Source organism: Opisthocomus hoazin, chromosome 4 (assembly GCF_030867145.1).
Source record: "Opisthocomus hoazin isolate bOpiHoa1 chromosome 4, bOpiHoa1.hap1, whole genome shotgun sequence".
NCBI classification, from domain to species: Eukaryota; Metazoa; Chordata; class Aves; order Opisthocomiformes; family Opisthocomidae; genus Opisthocomus; species Opisthocomus hoazin.
In genome coordinates, this window is record NC_134417.1 from 26474113 (window position 1) to 26493023 (window position 18911).

Genomic DNA, 18911 nt, shown 5'->3' on the forward strand with positions numbered 1-18911 from the left:
TAACACACTAAATACACTAAATGCCATATAGAAGAAAATCTTAATATTGGTGGAGTTTTGATATGTATGAAAATATAACTTTTTATTTCCTTGAAGTAAGAACAAGGTACAAGCTTTACTTGTACTATAGAACAAAAACAAGCTTGCTAATTAGTTCTTAACTGTTGAAGATTATATTCTTGATCAGACACTTTACAGAGTAGAAATCTTGCTAATGTTTAAGAGTAGAAACCTCTTTCTGTATTAATTTCCATTATTTGGATTAGACTGAGTTTAGATTTGAGTTTAAAAAAAATCATAATAATTTCAAAGTAATAATTCTATTCCGTTTTTCACTGGAAGTACTGTACATCCTGCATTTCAGGATCGTTAGGGGCTTAAGAAATGATGCATCAGAAGCTAAGACTTGAACTGTATTCAGTCACAGATCTCTGAATTAGCATTATTATTTTCGTCAAAAACTCAGCCATAATTTGCTGCGAACAGATCTTGACAGCCTTTTCTCCATTTCATCCCATTCTCCAATGTAGCTTCTAATAGGTTATGTCAGTCAGTCCATGCTAAGGTTTAGAAAGCAAGTCTCTGTAACTAAAGCAAAAGAACACAAAAACATTCACATGCTGAGCTGAATACAAGAAAAATACAGCCCAAGGAACTTCAATAAAGGACCGCGCTCCAAAATCATTATTTTTATATTTAACTAGGGCTTCATAATGTCATTAAAAATTTAGGTCAAGCACATGATGTCCAAAGGTTCTCAAGTAATACAAGGATAAAATTATCTGCCAGTAATTTATGTTCACCAGTGGGTAGCAGCAGGTAGCAGTTAACTGAAAAGTGGCTTATCTCTAATTATTATTCTATATCCTCCTTACCAGCCACATTAGAGTGAATACACAAATAACATACTGAAATACTGTGGAGTTTGATGTAAAAAGTATATTCAGAAATGGTGATAGTCTTATTTTAATCCACGTTTTGCACAAGAAGCCCTACAAAATCCTTTTTTTATACTATATACATGATGTTTCCTGCGTTATACACAGGACTACACATTTCATGGTGTTGGTCCCACAAATACAGAATTTAATTCAACTCTATCTTTTTTTTATTTCTACTATTTTACTTTTTATGTTAGATTCTTTCTGCTTTTTCTGAAAAGAAAAAAAAAGAGTGGATTTATGGCTTGAGGTATTGCAGCTGGTTACAAGTTACTCAGAGATGCTCCGCAGCCTCTAAAACTACAAAACTATTCTTGGCCTTTCTGTGAATTTCTTTGGAGACATAGGACATTCTGATCCAGCAGCAGCAGATGGCCCTTAGCTACAGAAGTGATACCGACACAGAGTTTCACATTTCATTATTGCGAAGTTCAAGTCTTAGAAATTGCTTTTTTCCTTGTTACGAAGAGCTATAGCTTCTCCTTAACCACACTAGCCCCAAGACCAACAGTAATTCACTTCATTACAGCTACTCCTTCGTTCAAGAGGTTCGGCTTCCAGAATATACTGCCCTCAATGACAACAGCATTTTAAAGTTTCCTTGGCATCTCTGCATTGGGCAGAGGTGATGGCAGCTGCCTGCGACCAGGGAGCAGCTCCTGTATGGTCCCTCATTTGCCAAATGAACACGATGAGATGATGTGGACCTTCTCAATTAGCAAAATGACTTGCGAGGGACACATAGACCCCTTCATCTAGCAAACAGAAATAAAATAGGAAAAATTTCAGCCTGTTGAAGTAAGCTGCACAGTTCTTTCTTGAAAAAGGAAAACAATCAGCAAAATCAGCAGTAAATCAGAAGGTCAGCTAAGAAAATCACCACCGAGGCAGCTCTCCTTTTCCCCACACTAGTTGTGTGAAATTAGATCTCATCCTACGAGCTGGAGGGAGGAAACTGCCGTAATTATACCAAGCACATCTCCTCCTCTTTTCATCATCTCTTCAACAAGTCCTCCAGCCAGGGTTACCCCAGGAAGCCCCTCCGAGATCCTCCCATGCTCTGGCGTGGCCGCAGCTGTGGCTCAGCCCTGCTGCCCTCTTTGGTGTCACCAACGAGTACCTCCGCCCGACTCGGTGCAGCGTGCGCTGCCTAATGCTGGAGCAAATATCTTACTCTGCAAAGGCAGAGAGATTTTCCCCTCCCATGCTAGGGGAGACTTCCCAGGAGGAAGGAAAAAACCCCAATCATATGTGGCTTTTCTTTAGTGGATCTGTTTGAACATCACCTTTTCAGGCTAAGGACTGCTACCAGAGCTAAGTAAAGCTGCTTATTCTCAGACTGCAAAATGAGAGCAAAATTTTGCAGCAGCAAACTTCGACGCTTGCTGAGCAAACACTAAGAGAGGGTCTGAAAACCTTTGCAAGTTTTGGCCTAATATCTGCATCCAGAAATCCTTTTTATGGCAGCCAAATGGTCTTGCACTTTGCCTGTTGATTACATCTCATAGCATAAATAAACAGATTTTTCCCATCCTTAGATACATATACAAGTGCTTATCTCAAATTGGTATCTCTCTCAACTCATACCATGACAAGGATTCAAAACTGGGACTGACATGGAAGTATAAACAGTCTCAGCTGTTTAATGCATCGGTATTCTGAGCTAACAAGGGATTAACTGAGGGTCAGAATAGCAATCCTCTGCTAAGATACTGCCTTGCTTTACTTAAGTACAAGTAGCTGTATACATAAGATTAGTATATATCCCAAAAGGAAACATCACTCTGAGACGTCGGACTATACAGACCTACCAGACACAAAACATCTTCAGCAGAGCACAATTCTCACCTTGGTCCCTACCCCAAAGAGACTTCAGTCTCCCTACCGCTGAGACATCAAGTCTCAGTGTTAAAACTTACTATGTAAATTAAATAAATATTCATTGTGCACTGGGCGGGGGGGGGGTGGAAAAGATACAATAGGATTTGACTTCACCTTCCCAGTGCCCTGGACAGAGTCGGGAGGAAGGAGGAGTGCAGTAGCAGGCTTGATGCACAGGTTTCCTCCTTCATGGCCAGGGGATCCTGGCCCAAAGCAGGACACTGTATGCAGTGGAGTTCCCCAGCCATGTCATCCTGCACTACCTGCATCCAGCCCCGACTCCTGACGAGCCACAGGAGAGCAGTGGCAGGCCAGAACATCAGCCATGAAACCATCTTTCAGCAGCACCTCTGCAAAGAGTTGAGGTTCAACAGGTAAGGCGGCCCAGGGACATCACACTGCTTACATCTGAGGGCTCACCCCAGAAATAATTCTGTTGTAGCTCATAAATACTTGGAGTGCATAGGAGTTTGGCCCTAGGAGCAGAAGTGAAATTAAAATCCACTTTAATGCTGGGATAATTTTTTCAGTCCTGCTCTAACAAAACTTTGTGGCAGTGACAGAGGGAAAAACTCCAAAACTGGAAAACAAGATCATATAACGATGCTGAGTTAGCAAGAGCATAAAGCAAAACAAGATAACTGATTTTCCAATTGCATTTAATTTGAAGAGTTTAAGACTTAAATAAAGAGAAAATTGTGGAAACTTATTGGAGCCAGAAACCATTAGCAGACTCTAATACTATATTAGTTTAAAAGGATTCTGTCAAGTGCAGTTTTAGCATTTTAAATTTTTTTCCGTGTAATTAACATCCCTGCAACATTAGTTACACTGTCTTTGAAGCTGGAAAATAGCATTTATTTTCTTATTTTCACTGAGATTGAACTTAACTTTACGTCTTCTATAGAGGTCTTACACAGCAGTCTCATTTCAGTTATAGTTCGGTTTATTTGTTTGTTAGGCACCAGTGTGACCAATGGTATTCCTAACTCCTACTTCATCACGGATACGCATGATGCTTTGTAAGCAGCTGTGGCCTCTCCTGGGTTTCAGAACACCGATAGGCAGTGAAGGAAATAAGCTGGTGCACATTAGAGACATGAGACAACACTCTGTATACCCTTTGTACCAAATCTTTCTTAGCACCGTTAGAAAAAGTATTAATACTAACAACTTTCACCAGTACTAGATAGAAAATATTTTGAGCATGGCTGTATAGCGTTGCTGTCCATGGAGGGAGGGACTGGCTGAAGCCCATACTGGCGCTGCCCGCTGCCCCTCCTGTGAACATCACCCAGAGCCAGCTTGGGCACAGCTCACAGGCACTGGACTGTGCGCCCAGAAGAAACCGGGTTTGAAAAGGCTTTTGGGGGGCTGCTGGAAAGGCCCAAAGGAACAGGACCCACATGGACAGCTGAACACATCAAGTCTGTTGGCTCACTGTTCACATGGCAGCTCTGTAAAAGAAAGAACTGGCTTTAAACTCCCTTTTCTCCAGCTGCACCTTCACACCGTAAAGGACAGTCCAACTCTCTGGTTTTTCTGTTTCAGGGTATTAAACTCACAAAATTTCACCCAACGGTAGGTAGAGAGTTGCAGTTCAGAGGACGACAGCTGCCACTCTAAAAGCCCAGTGAAATCCTCCTGCTCTGTGCCACCAGTGTACATTTTTAGGTGTTATGTGATTAAGGTTTACCTCCTTCAGTCTCTTTGATAGGTCATAAAGATCTCTACGCATAGATTTATGTGAGCATAGGCATATACACCTACGTATAAACCAATGTCTTTATATTACTGAGCTCTTAGAAATGAGCATTATTGTCATCACACTCCCGTGGCACAAGACCCACTGTTGCCCTGGATTTGGGTGCTGGGGCAGACACGCACCCGTCCCCACAGTCTCTGGCTGCAGGAACCAAGCTCTATCACTCTTAGTCTATGGGGCTGGAATGATGCAATAACTAACAACAGTTTTCCTTTAGCTTATTGAAAGATGCTAATTTTCCTTTCATTGAGCTAACTTCCCCATCACTTCAGTCTCTGGTGGGATACAGAGAATCAAGGAGCAGCTTAAGGTGCCTGATTTCAACAAGTTTCCACGCAAAGTTGCTTCATCAGGGGAAATTCTGACTTGTTTACTGTGTGCTACACCGACAGGCAAGCTGCTAACTCTCCAACTGATGGACTCCAATGTGTCCAAGAAGCAACCAGTGGGAGACTCCAGTCAGTTTTCCAGAGTCAGGGACCAAGCATTGTAGCTAAATACAAACAAGTTTTGCAGTAATTAGCATTCCAAATGGCATGTGGAAATTCTGCCTTTAAGATTGTATTGTCAGTCTTCTGGTTTTAACATTGCTTTGGGGAAAAATAAAGACCTTGTTATAAAAGACTGCAGTGTAGGAGACTAAGTTTAATTTCCTTATTTTTGCCATGGACTTCAAGGTCCCTTCAGTATATGCTTTCGCTGCCTTCATGACATGAGTATTTATAAAATTGTGCTAACAGAAGTTTTCCTTTCCTTACCATCTTCCCATTTCATTTCTTGTTATACAATTATCACACTGGGAGTCTCAGAAATCACTGAAAATTTCTGCTACCTTGATACACAGGAGTAACCCGTGTTTACCATCGTCAGATTTCATTGTTTAGACAGCGAAACAATCTGAAAAGTCCACAGCCCCTGTTAGATGCAGAAGAAAAGCCATTGGTGCTATGCGTGCTTGTGCCTGGCACATATCAGAAGTAGCTGGGCCCCGCCAGAACAGATTATTCAAGAGTCCAGAATGATCCAGGAAAACTGTAAGCCTATTTATACTTATGATGCTCTTACAGTACTTCAAGAATCAAAAAAATTATGCCATAAGTTATTGCAACTTATTTGCAAGAGATTTTTTTTTATTGCTTATTTTATAACATCAATTCATGCAGATATCTCCCTCAAGAAAAGTTGCTTTGAATAATTTTAAACATCTTTATTCTTCTGGTAATCATTTATTATACATACCACATCTTTAGAAAGCACTCTCAATTAGAGCTTATTTTATGCTGCGTGTGCAATACTTTAAATGTTGTTTGTGCCAAAAAGATCTGTGAAGTATCTACAAGCAACAAATTACCGTAACAGTCCCAATTGCAGCCAGTTTATCATCTAAAACGCTATTCTTCCTGTGCAGAAGCCATTGAAGCCAATTGGGCTCCATATGGGCTCTCTGCACTGACCTAAATCTATTCCCACTGACTATAATGGTAAATCTCCCAGGGCCAAACTTAAGTACTTTTGAAAGTCAGTTTGTAAACACTGGCATTTTAAGGAACATTTTCCACAGGGTCATATATGGCCTTAGCTTTTGCTTGAAGCTAAAAGCTGGCATACGAGATTTTTCACTAGAGAATATTTTCCTAGCATAACTCAAATTTCCTCTTTCCTCTGTTCTTCAGAACTGATGTTGTCAGTTTTGTGCTTTAAGTAAGCAGCAGAGTTTATTAGTTTAAGTGACTTCAAAAAGACTGGATGAGCATCTTTAATCACACACAAAAATTAGCAGTCTTCACAGAAATGACAGGCTCAAGTATTCAGCCACACAGAGTAAATTCGCAACATGGTCTTACTCTTACCCGAGCCTGTGGGCTCGGAGACCTTTACCTAAATGCATATTCCACCAAATATCAAAGCTTATCTTCAAAACTCGAGACCACAAAAATACCTGCCTAACCAAATGAGAAGCTTGGAGACAATTTTAGCCTGCAGATAGTGAATGTGCAAGTGGGGAAAAGATGCCAGCCTGTCTTTTCTAAGGTAGAACAAAGGCAATCTTTGAATTCAGACATTTTAAGAAATTAAAAGGTAGCTTAATCTATACAGTTATCTTTATTGCAACGTACAGTAAATATACCTTTTTTGTCCCATCTATATCATGCAAGTCCTTAGTGAGCTTACATCCCTCCCTAAAGATGGTGACATGCAGACTAGGTTACACTGTTTAACCACCACACCTCTATTTCCTGAAAGCCACCATGTAAGTTAACAGCATTCAGTATTTGCAGGTGATTTTTACGTTTGCCATATTTTGAAGAAAAATTATCCAAAGGCTTACTAGTGGAAGACCTACTTATGTGAAAACAGGAATTAAATGCCTACCTCATGCTAAAAGGTGACAACAATGGGATGTTCATCTCCCATTTACGTCTCTGGAAATCTCTCAGTTTTCCTTTTTGTTGAGAGGGACCTTTGCAAGACACCGCTTGGAGGTGTCACCGCCGCAGTGCTTGTATTTTGAACACTGTTAACACTGCACTGCTTGGACACGCTGGTGTCATCGCTACCAAAACCTGTTCTTGCTCCAGGAAAACCTGCCAATGCATCAAGATCGCTCCACTCTCCAGTCTCGTTGAAAAGGCTGGCTGATTAAAACATTTTATTTACTGGTTTTGCAAACCCCAGGGGCACTGAACCCAACTTCAGAGAGGAAACCACTCTTCCCCTTTTCAGTCTAGCCTCAAACAATTACAAAAATTAATAATAAGTGACATGTTTATGTCTGCAATTATAAACCACCACCACAAGCTCCTGAGTGCAGCACGACAGGCTGCCGTGCAAGGGGGTCTCGTCCTCACTGGAGGCTGCAGGAGAGCAGGGTATGAGCTGACAAAAGGTTAGAGGCAAGCAACAGTGATAAGCATGCCTAAAGTATAACTAGAACCCTTTTCAGGAGAGCTTTCATCAGATATTACTTTGAGACACAGGGGAAAGGAGAAGGAGGTTGAGAGTAGTTGGCCAACCCCTGCCTGCAGCAGCACATGCAAAGGGAAGGAAGGACAGAGCAAAACATGTTTCACCCACAGCCCTCCACCTCTAATATTAATAAGGTTAGAAAGTTTGTCTACTGAGTGAAGAGTACCACAGAATGTAATAGCCAGGTTACGGTATCCAAATACACATTTTTTCATAAATCCCACCTTTTCAGACAAAAGTAAAATGATTTCAGCTTCCTCACAGCAGAACCAGTTTTCAGGAGTATTGAAGTATTGAGTATCGAAGTGTAGCAATCCAACAGGGACCAAGAGACTCCGAGGGGGAACAAAGCAGGAAGGAGTTCCTATGCTCAGTAACCCCTGACGCTGCTGGCCTCCAGCATTGCTGTTTTTGCTGCCAGCAGCTCTGCTTTGCACGGAGGGGAACGTGGTGGCCAGAAGGGAGAGAAAACATTTACCCACTCACAGAGCTGGGCTCAAGCATTTTTCAAATACCCTTTCTCAGACAAAATGCAGTTTGGGAGAGCATGAAGCTCTTGAAAGGCTTGGCTAGAATTGGAAAAGGGATATGCTGTACTAAACAAATAAAAAAATGCTGAAATATTTCATTCTGATCTTTTCTTTCCAAATATTTCAATTTTTCATTCCCAAATGACATTCCCGGCAGCCCAGTCTTCCCAAGCACCACCAAAGCAAGCATTCTTTCTGCCTATAACAGCAAACAGTGAGCTGGCAGGAGCTGTTTGACCGCTGCGAGATGTGCTGGGGTGGGTGCAGGGGCTGTGCTGGACACCTGGAGCTGCTCCAGGCTCCACACAGAGGGATTAAACCAGAAGCAATTATAGGTTGCCCAGGGGAATGGAAAGGCACTTTTCTGCAGCACTTGCACACAATTGCAATAGTCACAACACTCACATTTGTCTCAAAACAGCCGCCGAGGGCCATACTCGTTAGTCAGTCCCATCCCACCTCCCAGACGACTCGAGGAGGTGGGCACTGGCCGTAGCGATCAGCAAATCCTCTAACAAGCTTCTTGGAAAGGGAGAGGTCGGTCAGACCAGGAAAGCTGTGGGGTGGCCATTCACGGGCTCTCTGGAAATTCTTCACCAACAGAAAGATGAGGAAAGACCCTAAATATTAAATATGGGGGGTTGTGCAGTGCCCAAAACAGGTATACAATTGCCTTTATTGTTTGCTTTTAATAGGAACAACAGTTTTATTTAGCAACATCTTCTGCATTCCCTAACCTTAAGCCCTTGTATAAAGCTAGGATTGCGTATCTCTGCGTCAAGCAACAGGCAATCTGATCTCTGGCAGTGCTTAAAGTCCAAGGTACTTCTTTCACTACTTGCTGTCCCCATAAGAGAGGTGACGATAGAGATGGCCATGATGACCTTTAATTTCTAGCCCCCAAACAGTCTTTGCCTGTCAGCTTGCCTGAAGCTGCTGCAGCAAATGAAGAGATCAGCTCCTCCATCAGCAGACACAAAAATCAGAGCAGGGAACACCATCGACTCCAAGAAGACATGTGGCAGCAATTTTCTTTCAACAAAACCAGAGGACAAGCACTGTCCAGCCTGGGTCAAAGTACAACGAAGTCAGTGAAAGGCACTAAAATGGCCAGAAAATTAAAAGGCTGAAGTTCAGCCTATCCCAAATAGTCCATTTTTTTCTGAATCTACTACTCAGATCATAGCTTAGATTAATAAGAAAAAAAGTGCATGTACCTCAGCTTTATTAGATGCTTAAGCCTTGGCAAGTACAATTCTGTATTTAACTAAAGGTTATTCAACTACAAACTCCAGGACATTGTGTTATACTTTCCATTCTTTTGAGATAATACATGAATGGTAATGGCAAGTCTACACGTGCACTTGGTGTGAATATCCTATTGGATGAGAAATTTAAAAAATATTGTCATTCAACCGGTATTTAAAATCCACTCTTTTTCCCCGGCTTATGAAAATAATTTTCATTAAGGGGAGTTCTACCGCTAGAAGCATTTAGCTTCCAGAAAGAACTATAATTTAAAGCTGATTCTGCAAGCAATCTCATTGCAAGAGCACATCTGGAGCATTCTTAAATGTGCTGAGTGCTGGCATAATTAAATAGCCTCTGAAACCGTTGATTCAGTCTCTACAGCTGGGATGCTGCGAGACGGGCATGTAGCTTGTTCTATCACTCATAAAACAGGATTGTTTCATCTCAGCTCAGCAGACAAGGAAAAGAAGGAAGAAATGAAAGAACTCTGCTTTTCCTTTGATTTTTAAAACTGAAGGGACAACCTACATCTTTGATGCGCCATGTACTTCGTTTTGTCAGATGGCTGCTGCTGTAAAATAGGAAATTTTTTTCTGAGAAAAGAGAGGAAAATTGAAAAGAAAAAAGGGAAAAAATACAAGAAAAATGAAATGCAAAGCATGTAAAATAAAATTTGAACCACCAGGAAAAATAATTTAAAAGCCTCCTGAAAGGATCATGTCCTGCTGCCATTATGGCTAAACAACCACCATCAACATAAAGTCCTCTTCTCTGCAATGCCCCCAAACAAAATCTAAAATACTGCACACCTTAGAAGAGCAAAGAATGGGGAAAATTCATTTGCTTATTTTACGCTTTCTCTGCAACAGTTCTCTGCACTTATTATACAGTAACACACAGGTATAATACCATAACTTCAAAAGTATTTCTAACACAACTGTATCTATATTTCTGTAATTCACAGTATAATATCTGGAAAGGAACTGAGAGTGGGCTCCACTTCTCAAACAGAATGAGGACCAATTCCTGCCATGAAGAGCGTATTTATACAGTTTGGTATAAACTACCCTATAAAGAGACCCACTCTCATCAATTTACTTCATTAATCCTGCCTTGTTAATTAATTCCCACATTCCTCAGAGCATAGTTACCCAACCTATTGGCTTTGGGAGATTGTTTTCCTTCTCGCCCCAGCCCTCGCTCCTGGTTCAGGTCCCTCCCTGGCTTCAGCGGCTGAACAAGGTAGAAGGCAGTACCCAGCCTCACAGGACCAGCAGCCCCCCTTCGCAGCCAGGGCTCCCTGGCCTCCTTTCACCCCTTGTAAAAAAAGAAAACTGTATTTATTAGTGAGGAAAAGCATCTAAACACTTCAACTCTGCAAACATGCGTGTGCTTACCTCTAAGGAATCAACGCAGCATGAAGACTCGCACACTAATATTTAAATATACATAGTTGTCTTTGTGGAATTAGGGTCTAAACTGAATTAACAAATTTCATACACAAACTCGGCACCTTCAGATGAAATCCAAACCCCTAGGAGAATCCCATGAGTCAGGATTTTCATCATGTATTCAAAACTTCACCCAACCTCAGGCTTTACCAGAATGGTGAAGAACGATACTGCTACTGTTTAAAAAACATCACTTTCTACTAGCACAGCATTAGGATGAAGAAAAGTCATTGGTATGTTTAGGATGCTGTAGTCAAAACTAAGACAAAGCCTGGTAAAATGCACCGGAGGAAAGACTAAAAAGTAGAGCAAAACCCAAAATTTTCCGCTAGTATGTTTATCAAAAGCCAGGAAAATATAACCAGGTATATCTGAGCACCCTGTAAAAAATAAGACACTCCAACAAATATGATTTTGTGCTGCAGTTCCATTGGAAAAATGCTCAGCAAACTTTACTAAGGCCAGCTCAGCTGCCGGCTGCTGCCCTTCCGGCATGCCCATGTTGGTGATGCACCAGGAGACACCCACACCCCAGGGAGCCCAGATTCCCCCCCAAAATCCCCCACCCAGGAAAACAAACAGCCCAGAATGGGTGTTAATCACAGTCCCTGCAGCTTGTTTCAGGTACTGCAGTAATTACCAGGGTGTAAAACCTAGAAACAGCCAACGCTGCAGCTGAACCGCCAGCCTTGGCAGGGATCTGATGTCAGCGGTGGCGTGAAGCCAAGCAAATCACGATGCCCAAGAGTGATGAGGTAGGTTGAAAACTCAAGCAAAGATAAAGCAAGGGTGAGAGTCCCCAGAGGATTAAAAATCAAGGTGTATATGAGCTTTGGCACACAGAAGGCAGTAAGTCCCACCTACCTCTAAGAAGAAAGTCTGATTCCAAGCATTTAATTACTTTAATGATAAACCTAATGCATATTCACCTGCTGCTAAGCCATGGTACGCCAGGCAGTGAAGAAACATTTGTTTAAAACTAATCTGCAGTTTATTTCTTAGAGTTACAGAAAATTACTAATTCATTGGTCTGGTGTATCTTAAAATAAAAATTAAAAAAGCAGATTGCAATTTATGGGTAAAGTTGCAGTAAAATTCAGATAGCGTATCAGACCATAGGGGCTGTTAAAAGACTTGCATCTTCAGGGCATAGCAAGCCTGATTGTACATTAAAATAAGTGACTAGAAAAGTTAGAAGAAGAAGAGCTGAATTGCTAGGTGCCAAACACCAGTGTTGAGCAGGCGGCGAGTGCGCGGCAGATTGCAAATACCCAACGATTTGCTTTTTCTGCACCATTGCCACCTAAGCTGATCATGAAAAAGAATTAATAATTAAGGGTAATTATCTGACTGAACACTTTTTAATATGCTGAAATCAGGCCTGTGTTGTTTATGAATAGCTTATGGCTCTTCCTCTCTGGAGCGTGCTGCTTCCCCACGTGGGAGGTGAGGGGAGGGGGATGGCAGGCGGGGGGGGAGGAAGGAATGGCACATGCTAACCTTATCATTTTGACTTGTTTTGACTGGACGTTTAATCTTACTTCTCGTGAATGCCACATTCTTCTTCTCCATATGCCACTTTTCCTTGGCTGCTCACCAGCCCTGAATGCCAGAGGTTACAGGAATGGAAAAAACACTATACTTCCTAATTAAGGAGTCATTTGGCAATGTGTGCTGTAATTTCACTGCCTTGGTTCTTTCCTTCCTATGTACGGCTAGACCGGCAATGACTTTCGCTAAATAAAATCTCCACAAAGAAATGACAAACCTGTGAAAATAAAACTTTGATTCATGACCTTTATATTAAAAATATCCCCTCTTTTTCCAGCTTTGTTATTAAAAAAAAAATTGCTGTAAAAGGTTAAAAGATTGGAAACAGACACCTTGAATAGACCTCCTCTGAGAAATACCTTAGGACATGATAGCGAGCATCAAGCGGTATTGACTGGAGTCCAGGTGGAGAGCTCCTCACAAAGCCTCAGCATTCAGGAAAATAGGTTTGTCTAAAGCACACTGCACTGACTTTTCCAGCCTGAGGCTCCAGCCGCCCCTGCAGAAGTGTGAGGAAGACGACAAACTCGGGAAAAGAGTTTTGAGCTAGGTTATTTCAGTTGTTGTGCCAGCTGATGCATCCTGATGAGGATGCAGAGAGATGCGCGGCACACGGCTGCACTCCCACCCCTGCTTGTGGAGCGATGATGTTTTGAGAAAGCATGTTGGAAAGAGTCTGACCGGCTGAATATCTGACTAAGGCTGCTGACTTTGTGCAGTATTGACCAAACGTTACTGCGTTCACCAACACAGTAACCACCAAAAAACAGCAATCCTATGCATAAGTTGATACAGAAGCCACGTGGAGATATATTGGTTTTATGAGACACAGCTCTGCAGTCTGGAAAACCAGTACAAATCCCTCATTTCTGACATTGTTTCTCAAACTGAGTGTTTCCAGAGGACTCCCGGGTATTTCAGCTATGAGCTGTTATAATTTTATGTGTGTCACTGTCAAAACTTCAACCTTCCATTTCGCACTGGTTTTTACATGGCTTTGGCAGCCAAAGTGACTTTTCTACTGCCTTTTCAGATGGCCTCACTTTTCTCATCATGAGCCGCAAAAGCCGCATGAAATACATGAGCGCACAGTTTCTGTGAGCCAGCTCTAATACAGATTTGTCCCAGCAAGCACTAGCTGCAGCTGCCCATTTGTAGGCAAATCTTTCTGTGCGCTGAGATAACAGGCTGGGATGTATGTACGTTTTATATCTGAATTCCAACAAGACATTTACCATCGATCAGAGTGCAGTCTAGAACTCTCCTGCTATCTTCCTTTGCCTTTCTGCTAATATTCCTTTCCATCTCTGTGTCCTGTAGGCAGCTGCCATCAATTTAAACACGATATTGGTATCTCTTGCCCAGCAGCCCGGATTTTGCCATCTGTTAAAGGATTTTTACACTTCACAATAAAGTCTATTATTTCAAAAGTATCTTTTTAACATGTGAGTTATTTCATTGCTATCCAAAGTCACCAACCACTCTAGCTCAGCTTTACTTCCACTTGCTTTACTTAGTTATATATCACATATACCCTCTACTAAATGAAAAATACTTATAGTTAAGCAGAAAACAACAAGAACTGAACGAAAAACAAGTAACTTCTGCTACTTATGTCATTGTACATTGCTTCCTTGTACAGAGAATTTCGAATATCGGAGCAATAATTTCAAGCCAAATTGGACTGGTGGGGTCACCAATCCTCTTTAAGAGGCACCGTTTCCCAGGAGAGGGGCAGCAAGTTTTATTACTCTCTGTCTCTTGTTAAGCGTTGTGTAAATTATGTGATAAAAGCAGATGGTAGTAGTCTTTATAGATACGGTTGAAAAAATTGGACTTGCTTAGAATAGTCCCTGGGGCCTTTTCTTGGAGCATTCCTCTACAAGGAGAAACAATTATTTTACTTTTGGCTGCTATTGTCTCCTGCTGAGGGTATACATGTACAGTAATGATGAACTCTGTGAAGGGTGAAATGAATGTTGCTGCTGTTTCAGTAGATTCAGTGCTGAAGAGTTTTGGCTCCCACAGACCTGGCAGGACTTTGCTTGCTGTAATCACACACTGACTTGAGTTTGCTTAAACGTGATGCTTTATGCTGTCACCTGGCTGGAACGAACCGGGGCAAAGAGCTGCTCGGCGATGAAACCCTTCACAACAGGGCATGCCAAACACATTATTTCACACCACCTCAAGTGACACTGACAACTGATATTCTAACCTTTATTACAATAAATTGTTCCGACCAGTGCAGAACTCAGTTATGCACAATATCAGGCCCTACTAGCTCAGTTTAGCACCACTCTGCATTTGCCCATAAGGTTTCTATACTTAATAAGTAGCAATCTCGCATCTGTCTGCAGCACGCAGGGCCTGACCTAATAAATTAAAAGCATTCTCTGCACAGTTGGACCCAGCCCCTCTAAAATGAGTAGGATTCTTTCCAACGGCTCTGGTGGGAGGCAAGTCTGCACCCAAATTAGTGTAAATGTCAAGGAGAGCGCTGCACAGAGGTGCTCTTTGGTTTTGTGTGAGATCACAAACTGAAGTCCAAGACTTCAACCAAATGAAGCCAAACAATATTAAATAAAGTTAATGACAGAAGCTCATCAGCCACAAAGGAGCAGAGGAGCTGGCAGCAGCTGTATTTGCAATAATAACCATGGCTCCAAGTCCAGAAGAAGGACAACTCAGATTCAACTTAGACTGACCAAACCTTCAGTTTAGTCAAGCAAGATCAAGAGACTGGTTGCGGCCACCAACTTGTCAGTGACAAAAGGCCTGGGACTTTTTCATGAATTTGCTTGTGGAGCTAGGCTTTTATGTCACTAACCTTACTATTTCAACTTTTATCCTGATATCAGACTTCTTTCTGAGTAACTGAGTAACAGTGAACAGCTTCTCTGTTCCCCTGTGGTGTAAAAAGCAGCCTTCTTCACATAATGGAAGATTCTTATAATACTTCAGGCTTCAAGATTGTTAGAATATTCTGATTCAGAAGTCTCTTTTCCACCAGCACCAAGTCACTTAAACTGTTAATCATAGGTCATGTTTTCCAGGGCTCGCTCACTCTTGTGCCTCTCTTCTGGACTCTCCAGTTCATTTACTTCTTCATTAAAACAAGACGCTCAACCCTGATATAAGGTGCCTAACACTGCTCCAGCTCTCACCTCCCCAGCACCCAGCTGAGCAGAAGGACTGCTTAGCCTCTCCGATAGCCGAGCTCCTCATTAATGCACACCAGGATGTCAGTCACTATCTCAAGTCGCTGATTTCACCATAAGCCCTATACCTTTTTTTGCAAAACTGCTGTCTGGCACTTTGCTCCTTTTGCCTGAACTTGAAGGTATTTGGAAGACCAGCAACCTACAGCTGGCAAACAAGAAGTGGTTTTCCAAGAGAGACTAGTCCTAATCAACAAAGCCACTGATTTGAGAGAAAGAACATATTGAAGGAATTATTATTATATTTGTCAATTAATGTAGGTTAAAAGAGCATATGAAGAAAACTGACTGGAAATGCAACAGAGCATCTCCCTTGCAGCAGTTATCCTCCACTGTCAGCAGCCTCCCATTAAAACCATAAGTGAGATCTGTGCCCTGGAAAGAAGTAAGGGTCCAGTTAGTGTGCACCCAGAAAACAGAAGTGACGGTGGTGGGTGGGAGACACCCACCAGTCACTCAGCCCTGGTACCCCCAGAGATGAGGATCCACAACTGGAACCGCACCAGAAGGGTCCCAAACCTACCCAGCAAACCAACAATTCTGCTCAGCTATCTGGGCACCAGAAACAGAACTCCTCTCCCAAACACAGTCAAAAAATGACTGTTTGACCTGAGGAAAACCAAAGAAGCAGCTATGGCACAGATGGCGTTGCCCTCATCATGCCATACAAGAGCCTGGCCTCACATGGGAACACAATTGTCTAGGAGATAAAGGTGTACCAGAGTCCCTATGACTTTTCCAGATGTAGATGAAGATGATACACTGGAAAAAAGCACATGAATTTGCCCCAATACTAAATCATCTCATCTGTGCTACCACCACCTCTTTTTCCATGAGCCCGATCACTCCAGATCTTCTGCCAGCATTAGGACAGTACCTATCTAGTGCTATAGATGGTGTTATCAAATAAGTATAGATTTGGTGTGCCTGGAGATTCCTAGCAAAAGATATAACTTCAGTCTTGTAAAATGGCTCTCTGGGTGTACTTTGAACAAAAAATACCTCCTTCTCTCCCCAAAGCACTATTCTTCATTTCATGACTTCTTGAAGAGTATGGCATTTCTTTGGGGCTGGAAAACTTTCCTCCTTCCCATATCTAGGGTAGAGTTGGGGGTTTTTCCTCATATTTTTTATGGTATTCCTCAAAGAATTTTCTAAACACATCATCCTAGTGCACAGTACTAAAACAACACATATCACAAACATTATCTTGCTGCCTTGATTAGGTACAGAGTTTATAAGACAATGCAAAACTCAGCTATATGCTTCCTAGAATTTCCAGAAAGCTGACATCTGGCCAGAAGCCCTTTTCAAACTTTGTTTATATCAACACACAACGACCTGCTCATCTCAATCAAGCCTATCCTTAAATTTATACTCAGATGACTCACGATAACCCACAATTTCTATTTGCACACAGTCATATCAAGTCTCTTCTTTAGTCACACAAACACTGATGCTCTACCGGTTCTCACATTTTGCCTGGCTCTTTTGGTTTGCAATCAACACTCCTGTGCATTGATGCTGTTCACCTACTTCTCTTTTACAGGCACACTGAATCCCGTTAAAATTCTCCATGTAGTGGTTCATCCCTCTTTATCTGTTTTGCGTGAAGCTGGGAAAGCATTCTTTCACAAAGAATATGAAAGGAAAGGAACACTATATAACTTTCGTCACATACTTTTAAAGAAGCTTCCAAAATACATGTAAAATAAGTATCAGCAACAACTTTTTTCTACTCAGCTTAGAGATGATCATATTTTGTAATCCGCACAGATAATCTTAACACTTCTTTCTTAATGTATGTATCTCATCGAAGGAGTTTATTTCAATATGTTTGACTAATACAAGAATACATACATAATGCTGGTCACTTACCCAGTGTAAGCACACAGCTTCTTGACCTCATTTCACACAACAACTTCCGCTGAACAGGATCTCTGGAGATGATCTAGTTGAACCCCACACTCCAAGAAGCCCTGTTACAGTAAAAGCAGAGTTCTCAAATCAGGTAACTTGGCCTTAGCATGGACACGATCCTGCCCAAGAAGAGAAGGATAGGGCCAAGGGCTTCTGCAGGTGACCTGCAACTTGTTCCATAGGTGAAACCTCCTTCATTAACTTATAAACTGGACATGCTGTTATCCTCAATATAGCCACTATGGGTATAGCCATTACTGTACTTTTTATTTACTGTAGCAGCACCAAGGACTGAGGTGTTCGTAGGATTTTTAGCTCTGTGTTCCAGACTGGTGTGTTATAAGCCTGTCATAATTTTTACTTAATTACAAAAAAATACATATTCATTCGCTTCATAAAATTAATGTTAGAAAAACCAGTAAATCTTACCTGGAAACCTGTTCTGTGGTTTTCTGTTCTTGCTTATCATGCTTCCCTCTTAATAGAGAAGCTTCTCTAGGGCACATACATTTCCATTCAAATGCAATTCATTCTGGTCAGAAATGCACCAATTTACGTGCTTCTGGGTGCTGATTAGATAGAAGAGTAATCTGTTTTGAATTAAATGCTCAGATTACATTACACTCTTTCAAGCCATTCATCACATTAGGAAATTAAAAAGGTTGCTTTACACAAAACAGAATCATTGAATGAAACATGGACCGCTATGAAATGCTTCCAGTCTGTCTGAGATACTCTAGGACAATCTACCAGCTAAATGATTACTCAGTTTATTTTCTTGCCAATTTTTCTTTCACTGACACAGAAGGCATAGCAATTAATAAGGATAAGCTAACTCAAAAAAGAGAGTCAGTTACCCAAAGCCATCAAAATTAAAGATATGATCCTGTTACGCTTGAAAATATCTTTGATTTCTTTGTTATTATCCTTGAAAACTGCTGTTAGCCTCAGGATTTGTTGTGCTACCCATATTCAGCACAAGGGATGCTGCAGCTCTGCAGCCGGGTGCTGTGTTGACTGCCAGGCATCAGGGATAGGACAGCAACAAACCTCTAAAGACTCCGTCCAGTCCTGCTGCCCCAAACAGAACTGGAAACTGCTGTTGCACTGCATCACCGGGCACCATAGGCACTCATGCCCAAAGAACAACAACTCTCAGCCTTCTGGGAATAAAAGAAATTTTTAAGAAGTCTCAAATCTCTAATAAACAGCTTAAGCTTTTGTCATACTTGCCATGATCTAGACTCCCAGGAAAACAAATTCTTTCTGAGCTCATAGCCGTCAGTTACAATCTCAATGATTTAATTAAAAACGAAAAGTTTCCTTCTACAGCCAGAAGGCAGCTGAAAGTATCGGACAGTTAGCAAGAAGAAAACAGCTCGAGGATATTGTTAAAACCATCTGGGTAAGAAAAAATGCAAATCATTTAACAA